Source organism: Mus caroli, chromosome 11 (genome assembly GCF_900094665.2).
Source record: "Mus caroli chromosome 11, CAROLI_EIJ_v1.1, whole genome shotgun sequence".
Taxonomy (NCBI): Eukaryota; Metazoa; Chordata; class Mammalia; order Rodentia; family Muridae; genus Mus; species Mus caroli.
Window position 1 is genome coordinate 98,373,370 of NC_034580.1, and position 11,442 is coordinate 98,384,811.

The following is an 11,442-nucleotide window of genomic DNA, read 5'->3' on the forward strand; positions in this document are numbered from 1 at the left end:
GCCTGCCTCTGCCTCCTGAGTGCTGGGATTAAAGGCGTGCGCCACCACGCCCGGCTTTTTTTTTTTTTTAAGATTTATTTATTTATTTATTACATGTAAGTACACTGTAGCTGTCCTCAGACACTCCAGAAGAGGGAGTCAGATCTCATCACGGATGGTTGTGAGCCACCATGTGGTTGCTGGGATTTGAACTCCAGACCTTCGGAAGAGCAGTCGGGTGTTCTTACCCACTGAGCCATCTCACTAGCCCTCAATGTTACTCTTTTGATGAAAACACTAATTCAGGTGATAAAAATCTTTCCACACAGGGTTGAAACTTCTTTCTATTTCTCTGGTGGTCTCCTATCCCCTTAGCCACTCAAGTCCAACTAGCATATACCTGGGATAAATGATGCTGGCCACTCAAGGACCCTATCCATCCTCTATAACAGGATTTTGTTACATAATCCTAAGTCTTGAGGGTCTTAAAGACTTAGATACATGTTGTAAAAGGAGCAGCAAATATTTTAAAAAGTGTATCCTTCATGGGGAAAGGCACCATGACCACCACCAAAACCATAATAAAAACCCCAATGCCTGGCTGGAGAGATGGCTCAGAGGTTAAGAGCACTGGCTGCTCTTCCAAAGGTCCTGAGTTCAATTCCCAGCAACATGGTGGCTTATAACCACCTATAATGTGATCTCGAGCCCTCTTCTGACCTGCAGATATACATGCAGGCAGAATGCTGAATACATAATAAATCTTTAAAACAAAACAAAACAAAACCCAATGGCAGAGGTGGTCTACAGCTCTATGAACTGTTGGCGAGAGTTTGGCCATGGTCCCTGCATGGGACCTGATCAGGAAGGTGTGGCTACAGATGCAATAGCGGCACTAAGTGTTTTCAGTTACCAACAACATTCCTGATTCAATTTACACCTGTGCCACAGGAGGGAAATCCTGTTTAGTAGTGTTTGTCGGGACAAGAAAAACAAACCCTGTGTCTGAGGAGGTCAGAGACTCTAGTGGGAAAGGAACTGCTGTTGTTTTGTTAAACAGATGCAATGTGCCTGTCAGACTGCTATCTAAACACGAGTGCCTACGCTCTGTGGATTGCTGTTGCTGCCAGCCTCAATTAGAGGGAAACTTCTTTTGCTAATTTTTTAAATTACATGAATTGTGTGTGTGTGTGTGTGTGTTTGTTTGTTTGTTTGTTTTTTCCTAGTTTTCTGAGACAGAGTTTCTCTGTATAGCCCTGGCTCTCCTGGAACTCACTTTGTAGACCAGGCTGGCCTCGAACTCAGAAATCTGCCTGCCTCTGTCTCAGAGTGCTGGGATTAAAGGCGTGTGTGTTTTGGAGGTAAGAGAAAGACTGGTAAGAGTTACTTCTCTTTCCACTATGTGGGTCCTGGGGATGAAATTCAGGTCATTATTCTTAGTAGTGAGGACAATGTATTCCTGAGCCATCTCGCTGGCCTCTGTAAACCAACTTTCTTTATGTATATATATAAAGTGTACCTCAGAGACTCCTAACCACTAGTGAAGCTCCTGAAAACAATTGGCTGCCACTGTAGCATATAAAGTGTACCTCAGAGACTCCTAACCACTAGTGAAGCTCCTGAAAACAATTGGCTGCCACTGTAGCCTAGTGGCCCAAAGCTTAGCCTTGGGTGAACACCTATATGATTCTTTTGGAGGTTCAGTGAACGTCATGGCAAATGGAGCAGAAAGAATGTAAGAAGTAGGGGAAGGGGTAGAGGGTTGTATGGTATTTTCCTCCAAGTGAAAACAGTCCATCCTGCAGGAAGGCTCCTTAAGACTCAGGAAGGAAACAACCCACAAGTCTCAGGAAGTCCTTGAAACTTACCAGATTCATAAAGCCCCTCCCCTGCCAATCTTGTATTAAGCAGTCAGGGCTTCTGAGGAGAGGAGACTCCTATCTGTAAAGTTGCCTGTAAGTTGTGATCAGAACTCCAGTGTTCCAACTTTCATGAGTTGTCCTCTGTGCTAGAGCAGGCTTTCAGCACAATTGTCATTCATGCCCTTGTAAGCAACCTGTAGCCATCCTCCTGTAAGAATCCCTGATAAACTCATTGGTTCACCAGTTTGGACTTTGATGGTATTGTAACTCTGTTGTATTGTTGCTTCACTATCTTGGGTGAATGAATATTGGCTCATGTCTCCCTAGGAACAGTGTCACACAAGTGGCCTCTCCAAGTGGCGACAGAGGGGCTCTAAGCCTAGAGTTCACAGTAATTCAGAGACATGGGGCTGCCTAGCTCCCCACAATGACCTTCACAGTCAGATGAAAGTCCACAATGGGGAAAGTGCCCCACATACCCGAAGGACTCATGACACAGGGAGGGACCTCCATCACCACCTAGGTCACTGATCTTGTAGTGACCACTTTCTGGAGAAGACGCCCAGTGTCCTTAGACATGATATGGGGGACAGCATCAAGAGGAGCTGAGCCCTTGTGATTTGCTTGGTTGGAGTTTGGGCTTTTCTTTTTTTCCCTCTTAACTTTAGTGGAATCAGATTTTACTAAGCTTTTAATCAGAGCATTTAATTAGAGAATGAATCTCTCTGTCCTAAATAAGTGCAATTTGATTATAAAAATTCTTGCAGCTAAATTTGTGATGGAGAAAGAGCTGACAGCTTATTGAGAAATTACTCCCTGGGTTTGTTTGCATGTCTATTACCTCCCAGGCTTCCTGGACGCTGGGGCAGTATCCTATAAACAATCAGGATCAGACAGGTAAAAGAGCTGGTGGGAGGCAGGGCAGGGGCCAAGGCTCATTGGGCAAGAGAGACATCTGGCTGTTTTACATCAACACACCTCCAGGCTTTCGAGAAAGGGCTGAGCCTTGTCCTTTGACCCTGACCTGCTGCAATGGAAGAACAAGGGTGCAGTGTTGGGTCCCATTAGAGTTCCAACCTGGGGTTCATACACACCAGCAAGAAATCCATCACTTAGCCATGGTGGGCACAGCGATAGGCGAAAAGTCAACATGGCTGCCACTCATACCGTCCAAGAGAGACAACAGCTTATGCTGGGACAGGAATATTGATCTCCTGACCCTGTTAAGTGGTTACTTTCCCAAAGCCCTTTTGTGGCAGCTCCTAGCCTGGCTGCTAAGCTGCTCCTCACCTCTCTCTAGCCCAGGGTACCACTCCAGTTCCAATATCCCTTTTTTCCTAAAGAGGGATACTCTATCTGAAGCAGGACTCAAGGCCAGAGATCTTGGTCAAGCTAGTTTGGATCTGACAAGAGGCTGCAGTGTGGAAGGTGTGGTCCGCAGTTGGTAGTGCCATGGAGAGTGCTACGGTCCTGAAGAGTTAATTCACATCCCTGATGTGAAGGCTGGCGATCTCTGAGTTGAAAGGCCAACCTGGAGTACAGAGAGTTCCAGGATAGACAGAGCTACACAGGGAAATGGGATCATAGCCTAATGGGCTATTAGCAGGTAGGGCCTTTTGGAAGGATGTATCTTTTTTTTTTGTTTTGTTTTATTTTGTTGTTTTTTTGAGACAGGGTTTCTCTGTGTAGCCCTGGCTGTCCTGGAACTCACTTTGTAGACCAGGCTGGCCTCGAACTCAGAAATCTGCTTGCCTCTGCCTCCCAAGTGCTGGGATTAAAGGCTTGCACCACCACGCCCGGCTTGGAAGGATGTAATTTATCCCCAACATACTCTGTTCCCTTGCTTTTTGTCTGTCCTGAATGCCAAGGGGTTCAGCCTCCTCCAGGTCCTAAAACAATGGAGCTAGCCCAACTTTTAATCCCAAAACGTTGGAAACTGAGCCAAAACAAAATTTTCTTCTTTTCAGTGATGTCTCTGTGTGTCTGTGTGTGTATATGTATAAGCTTGTTTGGATGTGGATTCGAATGCTTGGAAGCATGAAAGTGGAATGAGGTTCATGTATGTGGTAGTCATAAGACAACATACTAGATTCAGTTCTATCCTCTCACATATGGGCCCCCCAGGGATTGAACTCAGGTCATCGGGCATGATGCTAAACTCCATTAGCCATTTGTATTAGTCAGGGTTCACTAGAGTCACAGAACTTATGGCTAGTTTCTATATAGTAAAGGAATTTATTGATGACTTACAGTCTGTAGTCTAATTCCCAACAATGGTCAGCAGCAACTGTGAGTGGAAGTCCAAGGATCTAGCAGTTGCTCATTCCCGAAGGGTAAGCAGGCAAAAGAGAGAAAGAGAGAGAGAGAGAGAGAGAGAGAGAGACTCCCTTCTTCCAATGTCCTTATATGGCCTCCAGCAGAAGGTGTAGCCCAGATTAAAGGTGTGTTCCACCACACCTTTAATCCCAGATGACCTTGAACTCCGAGATCTCCCTGTCTTAATCTTCTGGAATCCATAGCCACTATGCCTCAAGCTCTCCATACCAAGATCCAGATCAGAAACTTCTATCTCCCAGCATCCAGATTAGGGTCACTGGTGAGCCTTCCAATTCTGGATTGTAGTTCATTCCAGATATAGTCAAGGTGACAACCAGGAATAGCCACTACACCATTAAACCATCTCACCAGCCCGGGTTTGTTTCTGTTGTTTTGAGTCTAACTAGACTGACAAGGGAGGCCCTGGAGACCTGCTCAAATCTCAGTCCTACCTTCTTTTCTTTGTATGGCTGTGGGTCTTTTTTCTGCATGTATGTCTATGCATCACGTGTGTGTCTTCTTCTTCTTCTTCTTTGTTAATTAGCTATTTTCTTTATTTATATTTCAAATGTTATCCCCTTTCCTGGTTCCCCTCAACCCTCTGGAACCCCCCTATCCAGTCCCCCTTTCCCCTGCTTCAATGAAGGTGTTCCCCCACACTCACCCACCCACCCACTCCGCCTCCCCACCCTGGCATCTGCTTCAGCCTTCTGAATGCTGGAATCATAGACTCTCCCTAGCACACTTGGCTGGCACTGCATCTTAAATCAGAGAAGCTGGAGGCTGAGAGGAACCCAGGCTTGGGATTCATGGCCGGCTCTGTCGTTTTCAGGGTCCAGAGCAAATGAAAATGCAGGGTCCCTTTGTTTGAAAAGTATTAGGAACTTCACGGGCAGGGGTGAAGTTAGGGATGCGGTGCTTATACAGTGTAGACGGATGAGGTCAAAGCTTCCATCCTCACTACAGAGGGGAAAATGGAATTCAAGAACCCTCTTAGAGCTCAGTGTGCTTGCAAGTATGTTTGGTTCTGGCACTCGGGAGGAGGCAGAGTCAAGTGGATCTCTGTGACTTTGAGGCCTGCTTGGTCTGCATAGTGAGCTCCAAGTCAGATAGGGCTGCATAGTGAGACTCACTCAAAACAAACAAACAACAAAACCCCCATGGCTCTGGTCACTTACTTGTGAAGGGGCCCCTGCCCCAGTCTATCTCCTTAGCTCACCAGGCCTCAGCCTTAGTGTTTCTGGGTCTCAATTTCCCTCTCTGTGAAGTGAGGGAACCGTTGGGCCCCAGTCTTCCTTCCAAGCTAACTTTCTGGGTCCACCCTCCTCTATCCTAGCCCCCCCCATCCCATGGAAGACCGGTGAGTGTGTGACTCAGTTTACACAGGAGGTCCAGGGTCCCCTGTCAAGCTAGTCTTTTGTGCTGTGATTCATCCTACCTTGTGTGTCCTGGGGCCAGGGCTGGAAGGCCTGTCTCACCAGGAAGACAGGGGCCTGGGAAAGGAGAGTAAGAACTGCTCGTGACCAGTGTGACTCAGGCAAGAGAGGCAAAGTGGGGGATGGGAGACTGGGTTGCTTCTGTGCTCTCTCTCCAGCCTTGGCTTTACATGGTTAAGCAGATACAGCAAGTAAAACCGCAAACCCACCAGGAAGATTTCAGCTTCAGATCCTCGGTGAGCGCTTTCTGAGTGCGTCCCAAGTGCCGCATGGGTTGTGGTTTTGTCACTATTGTCTTTATCTTTATTTCAGTGCATGAGACATACTTGTGCTAAGGACAACTTAACCTTTAGAGTTTGGTGTGGCAGCACATGAGCTTCCATCCCAGCTCTCAGAAGGCAGAGGTAGGGGCTCACTGTGGAGACCAGCTTAATCTCCATAGTAAGTTCTAGGCCAGCCAAGGCTATGTACATAATGAGACCCTGTGTCAGAAACAATCAAATGAATGTGAAATTCAATTTAAACAGGCATTCTATAGTTTTACCTGGCATGTCAAGATCCCAGGGGTTGGGGAACTCCGACTCTGGTATAGTCACAGCCCTTCTATTGGGACAGAGCGTTAACCCTGACTGAAGAAACCCTGAGGGACTGTTGAAAAAACAATGAGGGGGAGCTGGAAGAAGGAGAAGGTCACCTGAGGGTGAGCCCTTACTTGGCCATGTGCTCTGAAGGCTGCACTGGGCTGGCCTACAGGAAGGGGGGGCGGCGTGTAACTTTCCTGGGGACACCTATGCTTCCGTCATCCAAAGCAGGATATCCTGGCATTTGTGCAGCCTCACGCCAGCGCCAGCATAGGTTTGGCATCTGGGCATCAGGCTGGAAATGGACAGGATGCGTTAATAATAATGACAGAGTCAGGACTTGACACACAAGTATGCACTTGACATGGGGCCACACCCAGGCCCTATTTATAAATCCTGATCAGGCAAGGGGAAGGATAAAAAAAAAAAAAAAAAAAGCAAAAGCCACAAAGGAAAGATTGATCAGTAGATTTTAGATGACGCAATGTCACAAAACACAAGTGACAGGCTGGGAGACAATGGCTGCAAAATATGTAATACCCGGGACATCCAAACACTTTGTCTGTGAGTAAAAGGAAAACTCAGAAAAACAAATCAGGGGGTAACTGGGCACATCCCTCCATGTGTGTGTTGAACAATATTAAGTTTAGGTCAGTGGTTTCTCAGGAGAATAAATTGACCTTTATCATGGGAGTGGGGCCCCCCTAATCCATGGAAGGCCTGAATCATACAAAAAGATGGGTCTGGATTTTCTCTCTACCATTAGCTTTCCTGGGGCTTAAGCCTCCCAGAGTACTCTAAGCTTTAAGGCAGGGAATTGGTGTGTGTGTATGTGTGTGGGGGTGGGGTGGGGTGGGTGGAGCTGGAGAGATGGCTCAGCGGTTAAGAGCACTGACTGCTCTTCCGAAGGTCCTGAGTTCAAATCCCAGCAGCCACATAGTGGCTCACAACCATCCGTAATGAGATCTGATGCCCTCTTCTGGTGCATCTGAAGACAGCTACAGTGTACTTAGATAAAATAATAAATAAATCTTTAAAAAAAAAAAAAAGGTAAACCACTTGCCAGACATACCCCAGCACTACATAAAAAATAAACAAACAGAGGCTAGGAATGGAGGCATGGCTCAGCAGGTCAAGTGCTCATGGTGTGAGGACTGTGCACAGCCATTGCAATGAGGGAGGGAGTAGAGACAGGTATACCCCAGGGGGTCCAGGGCAAGCCAGTCTGGCTGAGATGGTGGTCTACCGGTTCTATGGGTGATCGGGGATGTAAAGCTGAGCACAGTACCACGCGCCTTTAATCCTAGCACTTGTGAGGCAGAGGCAGGTGGATCCCTGTGAATTCTAGGCCAGGCTGGTCAACCTAAGTTTACACAGTGAGCCCCTATCTCAAAAAGTGTGATGGGAATAACCGAAATCCTCATGTGTTTGTTGCTGGTGGGGATACAAAATGGTACAGCCACTTTGGCAAAACATTCTTACAGTCGCTCAAAAGCTTCAGCACAGAATTGGGGTCACTCTTATGTGACCTCAGATTTTCACTGCTTTGTAAGAGGAATGGAAACGTGGACACATGAAAATGAATATCAGTGGTGATGTTTGCAATAGCCGAAACAACCAAGATGGTCATCACTTAATGAGTGACATCCAGGAGGGACCAGTGCCCTGACATACAGCCAACAGTCCTTACCATCCCGGTCGCCTGGAGGCCGTGGTTAGCCGGCAGACACAAAGGGCTGTGGCCAGACCGCTCATGGCTACTTTTAGGCAGCACCTGGATCAGGTTTTTTTTTTTTTTTTTTTTTTCGAGACAGGGTTTCTCTGTGTAGCCCTGGCAGTCCTGGAACTCACTCTGTAGACCAGGCTGGCCTCAAACCCAGAAATCCGTCTGCCTCTGTCTCCCAAGTGCTGGGATTAAAGGTGTGCACCACCACTGCCTGGCTGGATCAGGTTTTGATGTGGCACAGGGGCACTTTCATCAAAACTGTGGGCTTCCTGGGATCCATACTTGGGTTTTCTAGAACCAAGTTATTTATAAAAGGACCTTTTTGTATGCTGTGTGATTTTTGAGACTTCAACAAATATATGCTCTCTCCTGATAGAGGACACTGATGTCAGACCAGAAACACCCAATTCTAGCTTAGTGAACAGCTGTGTTTAATGGGGCTACTTATGGGAGTGTAGATGATTCGAAGACAGCTGTGTCACCAAAAAGGCTACCCAAGCTCAGGAAAGCTGTATCTCTAGAGCTCCCTGGTAGCATGACCTTCAGGTGTTACCCTATGAGTCTTGTAAGTTTCCAGATTTTCCTGGGCCTTCTAAGTTGACCTTTCCTCTGTACTTTCTTTTTCCTTCTAAGAGGTGATGTTTCATTTCAGGGGAACTAGCTACACACAACACCCCAATATTTCTGCTTTATAGCAAAAATGTTATACTATCTTATTATGATCACTTCGTTATAAATATGTTTTTAGTAGCCCCAGAATATAATTTTCCATTTTTCACAAGCACTTTCAAAACTAAGTTCTAGGGCTGGAGAGACAGCTCAGCTGTTAGGAACGCTTATTGCTCTGGTAGAGGGTTTGGTTTGCAATACTCACATCGGGCTGTAACTCCAGCTTCAGGGATCCAGTACCCTCTGACCCCCAAAGGCTCCTGCACACATATGATACATATAAATTCATGCATGCATACATACATACATACATACATACATACATCTAACTTAAAAATTTTTTTACGAAGCTTACAAAACCTATCTAAGTTCTAAAATAGTAACCGAGAAGATGGTAAACTGGATAAAGGAGCTCAAATCTGTAATCCCAGCACTTAAGAAGCAGAGGCACCAGGATCAAGGTCAGGAAGTTCAAGGTTAGTCTAGGGTACAAAGTGAGCCTGAGACCAGACAGACTCTGTCTCCAAAGTGGGGTGGGGGGAGGAGGAGGAGGCAGAGCCTGCTGGTTCATGTCTCTAATCCCAGCTAAAGAGTCCAAGTTCAAGGTCTATATGGGCTATATAGTGAGTTCAAGGCTAGCCTGGAAAACTTAGGGAGACTCCATCTCAAAATAAAAAGTAAAAAAAAAAGAAAAATTAAAGAGGCTAATCTTCTATGGCAAGATGGGAGGCAGAGTCAAGAAAATCATTTAGAAGCTTAAGGGCCAGGTAGCATGAAGCACACAGCGCAGAGGCAAAAACAGAGACCTTGCCTTAAAAACAAGGTTAACAAGGTAGGGTGGTGGTGGTGGTATGTGTCTTTGAATCCCAGCACTGAGGAGGCAGAGGCAGGTGGATCTCTCTGTGTTTGAGACCAGCCTGGTCTATAGAGTGAGTTCCAGGCTAGCCAGAACTCCACAGAGAAACCCTTTCTTGATAAACAAAACCAGATGGACAGAGATCGACTGTCCAAATGTTGTCCTGTGGAATATGTAAGCCTATTCTCGCTCGCTCCCTCCTTCAGACGGAAACCAGAACCTCTCGTGTTAGATGAGAGCCGTGCCATTAAGCTGTAACCCCAGAAATTTGCTCTACCTTTTTATTATTTATTTCAAGCGATTGCGTATGTAAGTCTGGGGGTGCGCTAATGCTCTGGTGTGTGTGCAGAAGTCAGAAGTTGTGGTTTCTGGGAGTCATTTCTGTCTTGTGAAACAAAGGTCGCAGGTTTGTTGATAAGCCTTTACCTGCTCCCCATTTTTTCCCCCTTGAGGCAGTGCTGCGTCTAGGATGTAGCTCAGTTGGTAGCACTTGTAGCTCAGCATGCACAAGGCCCTAGGTCTAATCCCAGCAGCACAGAAACTAAACACGGCAATCTGCACTTGCAATCGTGGCGCTTGGGAGATGGGGGCAGAAAACGAGAAGTTCTGTGTCAGCTATCTATCAAGTTGAAGCTTGTCTGGAACACAGGAAACCCTGACTCAGAGGGAGAGCTGCCATGTTGCTGAGGCTGGCTTCCAACTCCTGGGGGTTCAGCAGCACCCCTTTTTTCAGCCTCTGCAGCATGGCTGTGTCTCACTAGAAGCATAAGCAACGGTCTGTTCTGGGGACACCTGTCATGGGACACCTATGCTAACATCATCAGGGTGCAGAATGATGCACCAGTCTTACACACTTTCTGGGACTCCAGTGTAAGAAGCCACAACCCTGCATGCACCCCTCTCTATATAAGACTCCCACTGTCCTGAACTGTATGGCTGACCCCCATGGTCATGTATGACTGGTCTCCCAGGAAAGGTCTCTGCTCCTAGGGGTTGGGGTAACCTACCCTCCACCCTGAATGCAAACACAGCCTTTTCTCCAAGGCCCAGCCTTGGCCTTAGTGCCTGTCTTCTTGGTCCGTCTCCAATCACCCGTCTCTGCCTGGCCCAGGCTCTTTGGCACTCCGCAGTCTGGCTCTTGTTTCTGGCTGATTTGTTCTACTGCTAAGATCTCTCTATTCACCCACCATAACAATTCCTCGAAGGTGGGGACAGCTGAAACAAGGAAACCCCTTCCATCTTGACAGCCACCAGCCTACTCCACAGGCCCGCGCCACACACTTGGCTAATGCCCTTATCTTGAACGTGGCTTTCAACCCTTGCTAGAGGCTGTCTGTAAAGAACAAGATATAAACTACCCAAGGAAAGGATGCACTGTCTTTCCCAATCTAGTTTCAAGTTCCTCTGTCCCACCTTATCAGCCTCTTAAAATTCTTTCAGCTTCAATTTAAAGCAGTGCTACAGTGCTATCAATCTGGATTTAAATCTCTTCTTCCCCCCAGTTTGAGCCGATCTCCTGCCTCCTCGGTACACACATCTACAGTGCCCGGGACTCGCCCTTGAACCTTTATTAGATTTAGTCTAAGCCACTCTCCCCATTCAAACCTGGGGACTATTTATCTTCACCCTCACAACCATCTTCCAACTAGTTTTGAGTCCTGTCTGCCAGGCGTGAAAAGACAGAATGTACAAAAGTCCCGATCCGGAAGCAGACACTCTCCAGTAAACGACCTTGAACGCGTGCCCTCAGGGCAGCTCTCTTAACTGTGGGTGCCCTTAGGCACGCGGTGTCTCATCTTTGCAACACTCTGCCGCCAGAACCCAAACCAGCAAGCTCTGCCCTGGGGGAGGCGGGCTATGTTGTCATATGATTCTCTAATCACATGATCCCTAGAAATGGGGTGTGGGGAGAAAGAGGAAAGGGAGGAGGAATGTGAACTGAGTAGAAAAGAAACACAGCATTCCAGGAGAGTCCCGCCTCTACGTAGACAAGTAACCAATGGAGGCTCTGGATCTC